Source organism: Pongo pygmaeus, chromosome 8 (genome assembly GCF_028885625.2).
Source record: "Pongo pygmaeus isolate AG05252 chromosome 8, NHGRI_mPonPyg2-v2.0_pri, whole genome shotgun sequence".
Classification (NCBI taxonomy): domain Eukaryota; kingdom Metazoa; phylum Chordata; class Mammalia; order Primates; family Hominidae; genus Pongo; species Pongo pygmaeus.
Genome location: NC_072381.2, coordinates 21,466,316 through 21,480,982, shown reverse-complemented (window position 1 = coordinate 21,480,982; position 14,667 = coordinate 21,466,316). Strand labels below are relative to the sequence as shown.

The 14,667-nt window shown below is 43.2% G+C and overlaps 1 long non-coding RNA gene across 1 annotated transcript in view; it reads left to right on the top strand.

Moving 5' to 3' along the window:
• Positions 1–14,667, top strand: part of LOC129006657 (uncharacterized) — a 60,317-nt gene that overhangs the window by 32,333 nt on the left and 13,317 nt on the right. The window contains exons 5-6 of the long non-coding RNA XR_008492044.2: positions 223–394; positions 7,606–7,950. This is a non-coding gene — a long non-coding RNA (uncharacterized LOC129006657). The remainder of the gene's footprint in view (positions 1–222; positions 395–7,605; positions 7,951–14,667) is intronic.

Sequence of the window (14,667 nt, the reverse complement as noted above, 5' to 3'; positions counted from 1 at the left end):
CCCTAAGTCATGCATGTGGTCAGCATGGAATTAGAGCAAAGGGATTTGGATAGTCATAAATAATGTTCCATTGGGATGATGGTAAATCTGGTGAACTGCTCCTTCCCTGCAAATGGAATCCAGCTCTCCAGAAACCGGTATGCTTATGGTTTCATCACAAGCTCTTTGGAGCTCCCATTTTTCTGAGTATCCTTCTGCTAAAAACACTCTTTCTTCAAACAGGGCTCATTCCAGTGGTCTAGGCTGCAGCTCCTGGTTGGAGTCACATCCAGCCATGCTTTCTGTGCCCTGATCAGCTGGATTAGATTTGAAGATTCTCAGAATTTCAGAATTGAGATGCAGAGATTCTCCGTTCAGAAGCTCAGAATTCCCAGATTCTCAGAATCTCCAAAAGGTAAAATATTTTGGGCTACCTTTTCAGGTGACTGATCTAAACATTTACATATCATCATGCATATAACATTCTTTTTCCTTCTTTTTAATTGTAAAATTAATACCTGACATGGTAAAAAAAAATCTTGTTTATTCTTCCAAAAATTTTGAATGCGTATATACGTGCATATACGTGTGTTTTATTTAAAACACAAATAAATGGTATTTCTCTATATCTATTTTTTTTTACCTTGCTGTTTTAGCTTTTCATTGACTATTATATCTTGGGGGTCCTTAAAGGATCAGAGGGGCTGGGCGCAATGGCTCATGCCTGTAATCCCAGGACTCTGGGGGGGCCTAAGCAGGTGGATTGCTTGAGTCTAGGAGTTTGAGATCAGCCTGGATGACATGGCGAAACTCCATCTCTATAAAATTTACAAAAATTAGCCAGGTGTGGCGGTGCATGCTTGTAGTCCCAGCTACTTGGGAGGATGAGGTAGGAAGATCACCTGAGCCTGGGAGGCAGAAGTTGCAGTAAGCCAAGGTCATACCACTGCATTTCAGCCTGGGGAACAGAGAGACCCTGTCTCAAAAAAAAAAAAAAGGATCAGAGATGAATAACATATTTCTTGCCTTTCGGGAGTATGTCAGGGGGCAGATAAACCATGAGTATAAATGACCTAAAAAGTAGAGTATATGATTAGTAGCATTTGGGAGACACAGTGTGCTGTCTAAAGGATAAAGCAATTATATGAGGTTTTCTGGGGAATGTATGGAAGAAACTCTCATTTACTGAGCGTCTTCTACGTGCCAGGTACTACACTAAGTGCTTCATGCACAGTATCTTTTTAAGTTATAATACCTGAGTGAGGAAGGTATTATCATCTTATCCCCATCGTACAGATTAAAAACATGGAAGCAGCCAGGCGCGGTGGTTCATGCCTATAACCCCAGCACTTTGGGAGGCCAAGGCAGGCAGATTACTTGAGGCCAGGAGTTTGAGATCATGCCTGGCCAAGATGGTGAAACCCCATCTCTACTAAAAATACAACAAATTAGCCGGGTGTGGTGGCGGGCATCTGTAATCCCAGCTACTCGGGAGGCTGAGGCAGGATAATTGCTTGAACCCGGAAGGCGGAGGTTGCAGTGAGCCGAGATGGTGCCACTGCACTCCAGCCTGGGCAACAAGAGTGAAACTCCATCTCAAAAAAAAAAAAAAAAAAAAAAAAATTAAATAAAAATAAATAAATAAAATAAAAACATGGAAGTTTGGTGGGGATGATGGCTCATGCCTGTAATCCCAGCACTTTGAAAGGCTGAGGCAGATAGATTGCTTGAGCCCAGGAGTTCGAGACTAGCTTGGGCAACATGGTGAAACCTGTTTCTATTAGCCAGGTGTGATGACACACGCCTGTAGTCCCAGCCACTCAGGAGGCTGTGGTGGGAGGATCGCTTGAGCCCCAGAGGTAGAGGTCGCAGCGAGCCGAAATCACACCACTGCACTCCAGACAAGGTGACAGAGAGACCCTGTCTCAAAGCAAAACAAAACAACAACAACCAAACCAAACCAAATCTACCAAAAACATGGAAGCTCAGACTGGTCAAATAACTTGTTCAAGGTCACATAACTAGCAAGTGGTTTAACAGGGATTTTAACTTCAAAGCCCATGCACACTTTTCACTTTACCCGGCTCTCAACAAAAATTCAAAATAACTTACACAGAGACCAAACCTCTGAGTAGCAGATTAGAATCATTACAAGTGTTGGGTGTGGAGGCACGTACCTATAATCCCAGCTACTTGGGAGGCTGAGGCAGGAGGATTGCTTGAAGCCAGGAGTTAAAGGCTGTGGTGAGCTGTGATTGCACCACTCCACTGCAGCCTAGGCAACAGAGTGAGACCTCTTCTCTTAAAAAAACAAAAAAGAAGAAGAACCATGATAAATTATTAGGTAGGTCTTTCACTTCTATGATCAATGTTATTTATTTGAACAAGGAAGCTCTTCTGTTGTCTCGTTGAGAGTAAGAGGTTGGGTGGACTCGGGCAAGACTCTGAACACATCTTTGTCAATTTTAATATGGAGAGTATGACAGTGAGTGACCTCCAAGGGTGAGTATGAACATTCAATGTGTTAATACACACAAAACCCTTGAAAGAATGCCAGACACATAGTAAGTGTCGTAAGGTGTTGGCTACCATGATTACCAGAGATGTCTGTGGATTTGAGAAAAGGAAGGGAAGTAGGAATAGGAGAGGCAACAAAATTGAGGCCTGAAGAGAAGGGTCAGATTCTGAGAGGGACTTTAAGCCAACATGGAGCCAGAAGGCTGCTGGGAAAGTAGGCAGAAATTAAGGAACATACCCCATCCCACCCTGGGGCACTGCACCTGATGCAGCCTGATGTTTAGTTTCATGTATCTCTGGCCTCCTGTGCTCCCTTGCTGGTTGGAGACTCAATAGCTGCTCAGACATCTTCTTTTTGCTGTTCACTCCTTGGTGATTGGAGATGAAAAGAAGGCAAAAGGGTATAAATCAAACAGGAAGCCCCTTTTTAGTCTCCTGCTGGATCCCAGTCAAAGGAGGAGGGCATCATCAATGGTAGACTGAATAAAGAAAATGTGGTCCATATACATCATGGAATATTATGCAGCCATAAAAAAGAGTGAGATCATGTCCTTTGCAGGAACATGGATGGAGCTGAAGGCCGTTATCCTTAGCGAACTAACACAGAAACAGAAACCCAAATACCATGTTTTCATATGTAAGTGGGAGCTAAATGACGGGAACACATGGACACATAGAGGGGAACAGTAGACGCTGGGGCGTACCGGAGGGTGGAGGCTGGGAGGAGGGAGAGGATCAGGAGAAATAACTAATGGGTACCAGGCTCAATACGTGGGCGATGAAATAATCTGTATAACAAACCCCCATGACAAGGAGTTTACCTATGTCACAAACCTTCACTTGTACCCCAGAACCTAAAATAAAAGTAAAAAAAAAAAAAAAAAAAAAGACAAAGGGGAAGGGCATCCTGGTGAGTCAGCCTGAGTCACCGGGTGGGAATGTGAAGTATTCATTTGGAGAAGGGCTCTGGCAGCGCCTCAAGTCATCGGTGTTCTCAGTAGATAATGCACTGAAATTTCTCCACATATACGTGGCCTTAGTATGTCTGAGTTGGAGAATATCAAGTCTCCAGCCAGCCTGGGAGCACAAGATGCCAGGGCTACACAAAGCTGAACATCAAGCTGCACTGAGTGCAGTGCACAGGGGGTGGGGCAGGGTCACCCCACAATATTGGACTTGGGGCATGAGTGGGGGAGGTTTGAAGATCCTAGACAGAAGGTGTCATGGTCCTATGAAGACAGAAGTAATGTTTTGCTACTAATAAGGGATTGTTTCTTCCTCCTCTTTGCCTTAGCATGTGACAGCTTGCTGGTTCCCAGGGCAAACGCAGCCACTAGGGAGGGGCACCCGCATGGAGGTGGTATGCAGCTGGCTACAGAACAAACAGCAGAGAAGATGAGTTGGAGGACATTGAGGCTCCACCAGCCCTAGGGGGCACAGGATACCAGGGACACACGAAACAGAACAGCAGCCTGACCTCTGCCCTGGGTCACACTGGCATGGGCTCCATCTGTTCCTGAATGAGGAGAGGGGCTGAAGTGAGAGCCTGACATTTGTCCTTCTCTCGTCTTTCTGTCTAGCCTGTCCCTTAATCGGGCTCTGATGATGAGAGGCGACAGGAGACTCATATCAGCAACAGCTTTGGGTCCTTGATGACAGGTTATTGTAAATGACATGGAGGCCCTTTACCAAGAATGGATAAATTGCTCCCAACAGAGGCAGGAGGAACGCTTGAAGCCAGGAGTCTGAGACCAGCCTGGACAACATAGCGAGACCCCATCTCTACCAAAAATTTAATCATTAGCCAGGTGCTGTGGTAAGCATCTGTAGTCCCAGCTACTTGGGAGGTCGAGGTGGGAGAATCCCGTGAGCCCGGGAGGTTGAGGCTGCAGTGAGCTGAGAACACGCCACTGCACTCCAGCCTGGTGGACAGAGTGAGACTTTGTATTAAAAAAAAAAAAAAAAAATCAGCCAGGTGCAGTGGCTCACACCTGTAATCCCAGCACTTTGGGAGAATGAGGCAGGTGGATCTCTTGAGGTCAGGAGTTCGAGACCAGCCTGGCCAAAATGGTGAAACCTCATCTCTACTAAAAAAAAATACAAAAATTAGCTGGGCATGCTGGCGGGCAGCTGTAATCCCAGCTACTTGGGAAGCTGAGGCAGGAGAATTGCTTGAACCCTGGAGGCGGAGGCTGCAGTGAGATGAGATCGCACCATTGCAATCCAGGCTGGGCAACAAGAGCGAAACTCCATCTCAAAAAAAAAAAAAGTCACAACAACTTCTTGATGAGGAGGTTCCAACAGGAGGGTCTTCATTGGGTGTTGTCAGGCAGTCTATGAATTTATAATATCATCTTCTTGGAGAATTTTTTTTTTTTTTTTTTTTTTTTTTAGCGTTGATAGTGTGGTCCTTAGCCTCAGAGGCACAAAATCCTCATTTATCAACCCATGGATTGTGGAGAGTGGAGTGTTTCTCATGGCTGGAGTCATATGAAGCAAACTCAGGGAACGATGGATAAACCAAAGTTCCTGCCAATTTCTCATGACTAAAAGGGCCGAGGGGGACCGAATACTGGCAACCTTTGACCAGCAGCAAAGGCAGGCTACATGGGAAGTCAAATTCTATAAGAAGAAGCTGCTTAGGGACCTCAGAAATCAGAACTAGGGGAGCTGGTTTTCTAATACAAATGTTTAATGATGCCAGAGTAAGATGATCTGCTATGTCCACCTGCATAGTGGAAGATCCCTGCCATCTTGCCTAGGCGGAGTGAGTTGTTGTTAGATTAGATCATGACTCTCCCTCCCTTGGCCTGGGCTGAGGGGCCACTGCCAACATTTGCCTCTGACATTCTGCTTTTTAAAAAAAGTTTCTATGACTCACCACAGGCTTATGAATGCAGACGGTCTGGTTAATTCAAGCTTGGAGTTCTGGAAATCATCCCATCATTTTAGGGCAGTGTTTCTCAGAGGGTGAGCTTTTGAACACATGCAGCAGAATCACATGTGCTTGAGTATGTGTGTTGGTTAAAAATGCAGGCCGGGTGCGGTTGCTCATGCCTGTAATCCCAGCACTTTGGGAAGCTGAGGCGGGTGGATCTCCTGAGGTCAGGAGTTCGAGACCAGCCTGACCAACATGGAGAAACCCCGACTCTACTAAAAATACAAAATCAGACAGGCGTGGTGGCGCATGCTTGTAATCCCAGCTACTTGGGAGCCTGAGGCAGAAGAATTGCTTGAACCCGGGAGGTGGAGGCTGTGGTGAGCCAAAATCATGCCGCTGCACTCCAGCCTGGGCAACAAGAGCAAAACTTTGTCTAAAAAAAAAGCAGATTCCTGGATCTCATTTCTGTTGATCTGAATGAGTATCTCTGGGGCTGTGGGCTGGGAATTCCAATCTGAATTTTAAGCCAACATGCCAGTTGAATTTAATGTACAAAAAATTTGAGAATCGTTGTTTTGGGGTGACCTTGTGTATCTCTGTAATCCATTATGAGTTGATTTTGGAGTGGACCATCTTAGGGGTGACCTTGTGTATCTCTGTAATCCATTATGAGTTGATTTTGGAGTGGACCATCTTATATCCAAGTGCTTATGAAAATCTATTTAATACTGGTGACACTTTGGCTATCTTCGTTATGTTGTTGGTTACAAAATGCAATTGGATGTTGTTTTTATTTTTTATTTTATTTTTTGAGTCAGAGTCTTGCTCTGTCACCCAGGCTGGAGCACAATGGTGCCATCTTGGCTTACTGCAACCTCTGCCTCCCAGGTTCAAGCAATTCTCCTGCCTCAGCCTCCTGAGTAGCTAGGACTACAGACTTGTGCCACCACACCCAGCTAATTTTTTTGTATTTTTGTATTTAGAGGTGGGGTTTTACCATGTTGGCCAGGCTGATCTCAAACTATGGGCCTTAAGTGATCTGCCCGCCTTAGCCTCCCAAAGTGCTGGGATTACAGACGTAAGCCACCGTGCCTGGCCAGATATTATTTTTAAAACAGATTCTTGAATTGGGGTAATTCTTTGTAATGAATATAGTCATGATTCTAGTATGTAGTTCTGGTATGTAGAAAAGGCAAAATCCCAGCCTGGCCAACATGGTGAAACCCTATCTGTACTACAAATACAAAAATTAGCGGGGTGTGGTGGCATGCGCCTGTAGTCCCAGCTACTCAGGAGGCTGAGGGAATATAATCGCTTGAACCCCGGAGGCAGAGGTTGCATCGAGCCAAGATCGTGCCACTGCATTCCAGCCTGGGTGACATAGTGAGACTCTGTCTCAAAAAGAAAAAAAAAAAAAAAGAAAAGGCAAAATCATGGTATAACTCCCCTTACATTTTGTATTAATGGGGCTTTTTGTCTGCTACCCATCATTAGTTGATATAGCTTTTAAACTAGTTATTTTTTCCTCCCAGCTTTATTGAGGTATAATTGACTAATAAAACTGGTATATATTAAGGAATACAACTGGATGATTTGTTTGTTTTGTTTTTTGAGACAGGGTCTCACTCTGTCACCCAGGCTGGAGTGCAGTGGTGCGAGAGCCTCTGCAGCCTCAACCTCCTGGGCTCAAGTGATCCTCCCACTTCAGCCTCCCAAGTAGCTAGGACTATAGATGCATCTCACCACACCCAGCTAATTTTTTTGTAGAGCTGGGGTCTCCTTATATTGCCCAGGCTGGTCTCTAACTCCTGGGCTCAAAGGATCCTCCCACCTCAGCCTCCAAGTACAAAAAATTTGTAGCTGGAACTACAGGTGCACACCACCAGGCCCACCTAATTTTTTTTTTTTTTTTTGGTAGAGATGGGGGTCTTCCTATGTTGCCCAGGCTGGTCTCGAACTCTTGTGCTCAAATGATCCTCCCTCCTCAGCCTCCCAAAGTGTTAAGATTATGGGCCTGAGCTGCTGTGCACAGCCAAGAAGAGACTTTTTATTTTTCCTTTCGGTACAAATTTTCTCGGGTCCTCCTTGATTTTCTACTGGATCTTCTCACTGACACAGCAAAAGGGTTCTTACCTCCCATTATTACTTCCTATGTAATTATCCACTGGTCCAGGCACTCAGGGGTTATGCTTCTTTTATTGACAAAGCCTTTTTTTTTTTTGAGACAGAGTCTCCTCCTGTTGCCGAGTCTGGAGCACAGTGGCAAGATCTCAGCTCACTGCAACCTCTGCCTCCTGGGTTCAAATGATTCTCCTGCCTCAGCCTCCTGAGTAGCTGGGATTACAGGCACGTGCCACTATGCCTGGCTAATTTTTGTATTTTTACTAGAGATGGGGTTGCACTGTGTTGGCCAGGCAGGTCTCGAACTCCTGACCTCATGATCTGCCCGCCTTGGTCTCCCAAAGTGCTGGGATTACAAGCGTGAGCCACCGTGCCCGGCCAAGACTGTTATTTTATCTGCAGCTACACGAAGAAACAATTGCAGCTCTAGCACTCAGCTGGATTAATCACAGGTATGTGATCCCTGCACACCAGCACACTGCCTTCTTGAAAAGGGCAACTTTGAATTAACATCAGATTGAGATCAAGTAACATCACTAATTATGATTCATAAGAAACTTCTATCCATTATTAGAAAGGAAATGCCAACCCCTGACCATTCTTAAAACTATTATTTTATTTTATATTTTTTGAGACCGTGTTTTGCTCTTGTTGCCCTGGCTGGAGTGCAATGGCGCGATTTCAGCTCACCACAATCTCCGCCTTCCGGGTTCAAGCGATTCTCCCGCCTCAGCCTCCTGAGTAGCTGGGATTACAGGCATGAGCCACCACGCCTGGCTAATTTTTTGTATTTTTAGTAGAGACGGGGTTTCTCTCCATGTTAGTCAGGCTGGTCTCGAACTCCCGACCTCAGGTGATGCCCATCTCGGCCTCCCAAAGTGCTGGGATTACAGGCGTGAGCCACCGCGCCCTGCCCTTAAAACTATTTTTGACCTGTTATGAAAATAGTGTAATTTGAGAAGGAAGAGAGAAGCATGAGAATTAGTTTTCTGGCCAAATGACATAGTATTTTGCAAACTGACTGCATCTTAAAAATACAAAAAATAAAAGATAATGTTGCTGGGTGGGGCGGCTCATGCTTGTAATCTTACAGCCCCCACATGGGGGCTGAGGCAAGCAGATCACCTGAAGTGAGGAGTTCGAGACCAGCCTAGCCAACATGGGGAAAACCTGTCTCTACTAACAATACAAAAATTAGCCAGGTGTGGTGGCATACGTCTGTAATCCCAGCTACTCGGGAGGCTGAGGCAGAAAAAAATCACTTGAGCCCACGCGATAGAGAGTGCAGTGAGCCGAGATTGCACCACTGCGCTTCAGCCTGGGTGACAAAGTGAGACTCTGTCTCAAAAAGAAAAGAAAAGAAAAAAAAGATAATATTTACTTTGTGTACACCAGAGTAAACAGAGCCCAATTTTTTTTTTTTTCAAGATGGAGTCTCGCTCTATCGCCCAGGCTGGAGTGCAGTGGCGCGATCTCGGCTCACTGCAAGCTCTGCCTCCTGGGTTCACGCCATTCTCCTGCCTCAGCCTCCGGAGTAGCTGGGACTACAGGTGCCCGCCAATACGCCCGGCTAATTTTTTTTTTTTTTTTTTGTATTTTTAGTAGAGATGGGGTTTCACCGTGTTAGCCAGGATGGTCTTGATCTCCTGACCTTGTGATCCGCCTACCTCGGCCTCCCAGAGTGCTGGGATTACAGGCGTGAGCCACCGTGCCTGGCCTCAGTAGAACACAATTTTTATATAGAATTTTTTATTTAGGCTGGAGAAAAAGCAATTGCAGTTTTTGCCATTAAAAGTAGTGAATTTGGCCCGGTGTGGGCTCATGCCTGTAATCCCAGCACTTTGGGAGGCCAAGGCAGGCAGATCACGAGTTCAGAAGTTCGAAATCAGCCTGACCGACATGGTGAAACCCCTTCTCTACTAAAAATACAAAAATTAGCTGGACGTGGTGATGCATGCCTGTAATCCCAGCTACTCAGGAGGGTGAGGCAGGAGAATTACTTCAACCCGGGAGGTGGAGGTTGCAGTGAGCCTAGATCGCACCACTGGACTGGGCGACAGGGTGAGACTCTGTCTCAAAAAAAAAAAAAAAAAAGTAACGAGTTTGCAGAATCAATTCCCTTTAGCATGAGTTTTCAAAGGCAAACTTCAAGTGTGTTTACCTATCTGGTAGGTTAAACGAGTTCACATCCTTAAAGCTTAGGGCTGTGTTGTGGATGTACACTCCTTGAGCATGTGGGGAAGGAAGTTAGGCACTGACGTTTTTCCGGAATATTCCCTTACCCGATGCCAAATTTCCTATTGCTAATCCCTCATCCTGATCCCTTTCCTGGGGAGTCCTGCCTAATACCAAACCTGTAGATTTTCTGTACAAGGGATGTGGTCTGACAACACACAAGGTTTATACTTTTTAAAATGACACAAGGAATTTTTGTTCCTGTCTTCCAGCAGGCTGTGAGGAGATTTTTGTCAATTTGATTCATCACTGTGAAAATGATCTCCTGATTGAGTTTCTTTTGAATTTTTTAAATGGTTAATGAATAAATTGATCTTTTAATTTTTTTTTTTTTTTTTTTTTTGAGACAGGGTCTTGCTCTGTCACCCAGGCTGGATTGCTCTGTCACCCAGGCTGGAGTGCAGTGGCATGATCATAGCTCACCGTAGCCTCAACCTCCTGGGTATAAGGGTTTAAGCGACCCTCCCATCTCAGCCTCCTGGATAGCTGGGACTACAAGCATGCACCACCAAGTCCAGCTAATTTTTTAAATTTTTTGTAGAGACAGGGTCTTGCTACGTTGCCCAGGCTACTCTCAACTCAAGTTGGGCTCAAGTGATCCTTCCACTGTGGCTTCTCAAAGTGCTGGGATTACAAGCATGAGTCACCACGCCCAGCTGCTTTTTGTTTGTTTAATATTGGAGAGATGTTGCCATAGTTATTTCTTGATTTTCCACACATAGCTTCTGAGTGTTGTGACCTTACTCATGGCAATTCAGTTTCTTATTATACCTTAAGGACAGTGGTACCTTCCTCATTTAGTTTTGTTCAAGATAATACTGCGTTTCTTCTTAAAGAATGTTTTGAAGATGTACTTTTATAGAACTGCACTCCCACATTATTTCTTGTCTTCTCGCATGATTCTGTGTATTTGCTTCCATTTTCCTGGGACCTTCCTCCAACCTAAATCTTTGGTGCTACATTTTTCCTTTTTTTGTTCTCTAAAACAAAGACACTTTACTAATCATTAGGAAAATGCGAATCAAAACCACAGTGGTAGCCCGGCATGGTGGCTTATGCCCGTAATGCTAGCACTTTGGGAGGTCGACGCAGGCGGATCACTTGAGGTCAGGAGTTTGAGACCAGCCTGGCAACATGGTGAAACCCCGTCTCTACTAAAATACAAAAATTAGCTGGGCTTGATGGCGCAGATCTGTAACCCCAGCTACTCAGGAGGCTGAGGCAGGAGAATTGCTTTAACTCAGGAGGTGGAGGTTGCAGTGAGCTGAGATTGCGCCACTGCACTCCAGCCTTGGTGACAGAGTGAGACTCCATCTCTAAAAAAAAAAAAAAAAAACCAAGCTCCTCTGTCCAGCTCATGGGAAAGGTGAATTTCTGGATTGCTCCACTGCACTCCAACCTGGGCAACAGAGCAAGACTGTGTTTCGAAACAAAACAAAACACAATCAATGATATACCACTTTCACATCCATTAGGATAGGATGGCTATTAAAAAAAAAAACAAAAAACAAACAAACAAAAAAAACAAGAAAAACGCCAGAAAGTAATAAATGCTGGTGAGGGTGGGGACAAATTGGAACCCTTGCATATTGCTGGTGGGAATGCAAAATGGCGTAGCCGCTGTGAAAAACATGAAGGTGCTTCCTCAAAAAATTAAATATACGATCACCATGTGATCCAGCCATTTTTCTTTTGGGCATACACCCAAAAGAACTGCAGGGAGGTTCTTTTAGAGACGTGTGTACACTCATGTTCATAGCAGCATTATTCACAATAGCTGAAAGGTGGAAACAACCCAAGTAACCATTTGCAGATGAATGGATAAACAAAATGTGGTATATACATACAATGGAATATAATTCAGCCTTAAATAAGGAAGGAGGCCAGGCGTGGTAGCTCATGCCTGTAATCCCAGTACTTTGGGAGGCCGAGGCGGGCGGATCACCTGAGGTCGGGAGGTCGAGACCAGCCTGACCAACATGGAGAAACTGCATCTCTACTGAAAATACAAAATTAGCTGGGCATGGTGGTGCATGCCTGTATTCCAGCTACTCAGGATGCTGAGGCAGGAGAATTGCTTGAACCTGGGAGGCAGAGGGTGCTGTGAGCCAAGATCGTGCCATTGCACTCCAGCCTGGGCAACAACAGCAAAACTCCATCTCAAAAAAAAAAAAAGGAAATTCACATGCACAACATGGATGAACCTTGAGGACAGTATGCTAATTGGAATAAGCCAGTCACAAAAGGACAAATGCTGTACGATTCCACTTACATGCGGTACCTAGAAGAGTTGAATTCACAGAGACAGATAATAGAAAGGTGGTTGCCTGGGGCTGGGGGAGGGGAGCGGCAATGGGGAGTTAGTGTTTAATGGGGGCAGAGCTTCAGCTGGGAAAGATGAAAAACTTCTGGAGATGGATAGTGGTGACAGTTGCATAGTGGAAATGTACTTCACGCCACATGTTATGTATATCTTATACATAACGTAAAATTTAAAAATAGCTTGAAAAAGGCAAGGAATGGCTGGGTGCGGTGGCTCAGGCCTGTATTCCCAGCACTTTGGGAGGCCAAGGCGGGTGGATAACCTGAGGTCAGGAATTCGAGACCAGCCTGGCCAACATGGTGAAATCCCACCTCTACTAAAAATACACACACACACACACACACACACACACACACACACACAAATTAGCCGGGCATGGTGGTGCACACCTGTAATCCCAGCTACTCTGGAGGCTAAGGCAGGAATATCACTTGAACCTGGAAAGCAGAGGTTGTAGTGAGCCGAGATTGCGCCACTGCACTCCTCCAGCCTGGGTGACAGAGTGAGACTTCATTGCAAAAAAAAAAAAAAAAAAAAAGAAAGGAAAGAAAAAGACAAGGAAGACTCTTACATTGTTATTTTACAAAATGCAGCCCTTCCAGGAACTGTCCTGTACTAATCTGTACTGTCATGGCCAGGGCTGTTTAGCAATACGAAGTCCGTGTCAGTCACCTCTCCTTTAGGACCCATCACCTCCTGCAGCCTGTCCAGAAAACTTAAAGGTTGGGTAGCACATGAAGACGCCGGACCCCTTGTGGGGATGATGTGGTGAGTCATCCATCTGCAAGATCAGAGCCTGACTCTAGACCGTGCTGGAGGCCAGGTGAGACTCTCTAAACAGTCTAGCCTGCCTGTTTGCAGAAGCAACAGGAGGAAAGAGGGAGGGTGGGGAGAAACTCAAACCCTGACTTTAGATGTTGTAGGGCAGCTCAGAATTTCCCAAATTCATCTGTTCATTAGAATCCCCTGGGTGATTCCAGGGCTTCGTTAGACCATCCAAGGGCAGGTGCTGAGAATCTGGTTTTGGTTTGCTTTGTTTCAAGTCAATGCTTTAGGCAATTCATCACAATTTGGAAAGTCTGGGAAATACTGGTGGGCGTGAGAGCATGGGCTTGTTTTCTTTATAAAAGGAATGAAACCTGGGAAGTGCGAGGGGGTCTGTTGTGCTCAGATGTGGTGCTTCTGCTATTGCAATGAAGGTGGCAGTCAGGATGTGTCCCTTAGAATGGGAGGAGTTGCTTGCCTGGTGTGCTTAGAGGCAAAGCTACATGTAAAAGCAGAGGACTGGTAACTGACTGAGGTTGTCCCTGCGGTTCTCTGCCCCCACTGTTTTTTTTTTTTAATTTTAGTCAGGGTCTCACTCTGGCAACCAGGCTGGAATGCAGTCATAGCTCACTGCAGCCTCGATCTCCTTGGCTCAAGTGATCTTCCCTTCTTTGTCTCCCAAGCAGCTGGGGCTATAGGCACATGCCGCCGTGCCTGGCTATTTTAAAATTTTTTTGTAGAGATGACATCTTGTTATGTTGCCCAGGTTGGTCTCGAACTCCTGACCTCATGCAATCCTCCCACCCAAGCCTCCCAAAGTGCTGGGATTACAGGCGTGAGGCACCACACCCAGCCTCCAGTTGTCCATTTAATGAGCAGAAGGGACGTAGTTTCTTTCCAATCTGTTGTGATTGTTGTGACTTCTGGAAGATGGCCTTTTGGAGGAGTTGCTTAAGCTTAGGATCTTCCTTGCTCTATGAGCTCTTAGGCACATCACTCAGATGAAGTAATATATATATATTTATATATAATACGTATTATATTTATACATATTTATATATAATACGTATTATATATATTTATATATAATACGTATTATATATTATATATATTATATATAATACGTATTATATATTGTGTATATATAATACGTATTATATATTGTATATTTTTATATATAATTGTATATATTTATATACAAATTGTATATATTTATATATAATACGTATTATATATTAATATACAATACGTATTATATAAATATATAATATATAACACGTATTATATAAATATATAATATATAATATGTATTATATATAAATATATAATATATAATATGTATTATATATAAATATATAATATATAATACGCATTATATATATTTATATATTATATATTATATTTTATATATAATATATAATATTATATAATATATAATATATAATATATAATATTTTATATATAATATATAATATATAATATATAATATATAATATATAATATATTATATTTCATAATATATTGTATATAATATATAATATATTATATTTTATAATATATTATATATAATATATAATATATTATGTTCTATATATAATATATAATATATTATGTTCTATATATAATATATAATATATTATGTTCTATATATAATATATAATATATTATGTTCTATATATAATATATAATATATTATGTTCTATATATAATATATAATATATTATGTTCTATATATAATATATAATATATTATGTTCTATATATAATATATAATATATTATGTTCTATATATAATATATAATATATTATGTTCTATATATAATATATAATATATTATGTTCTATATA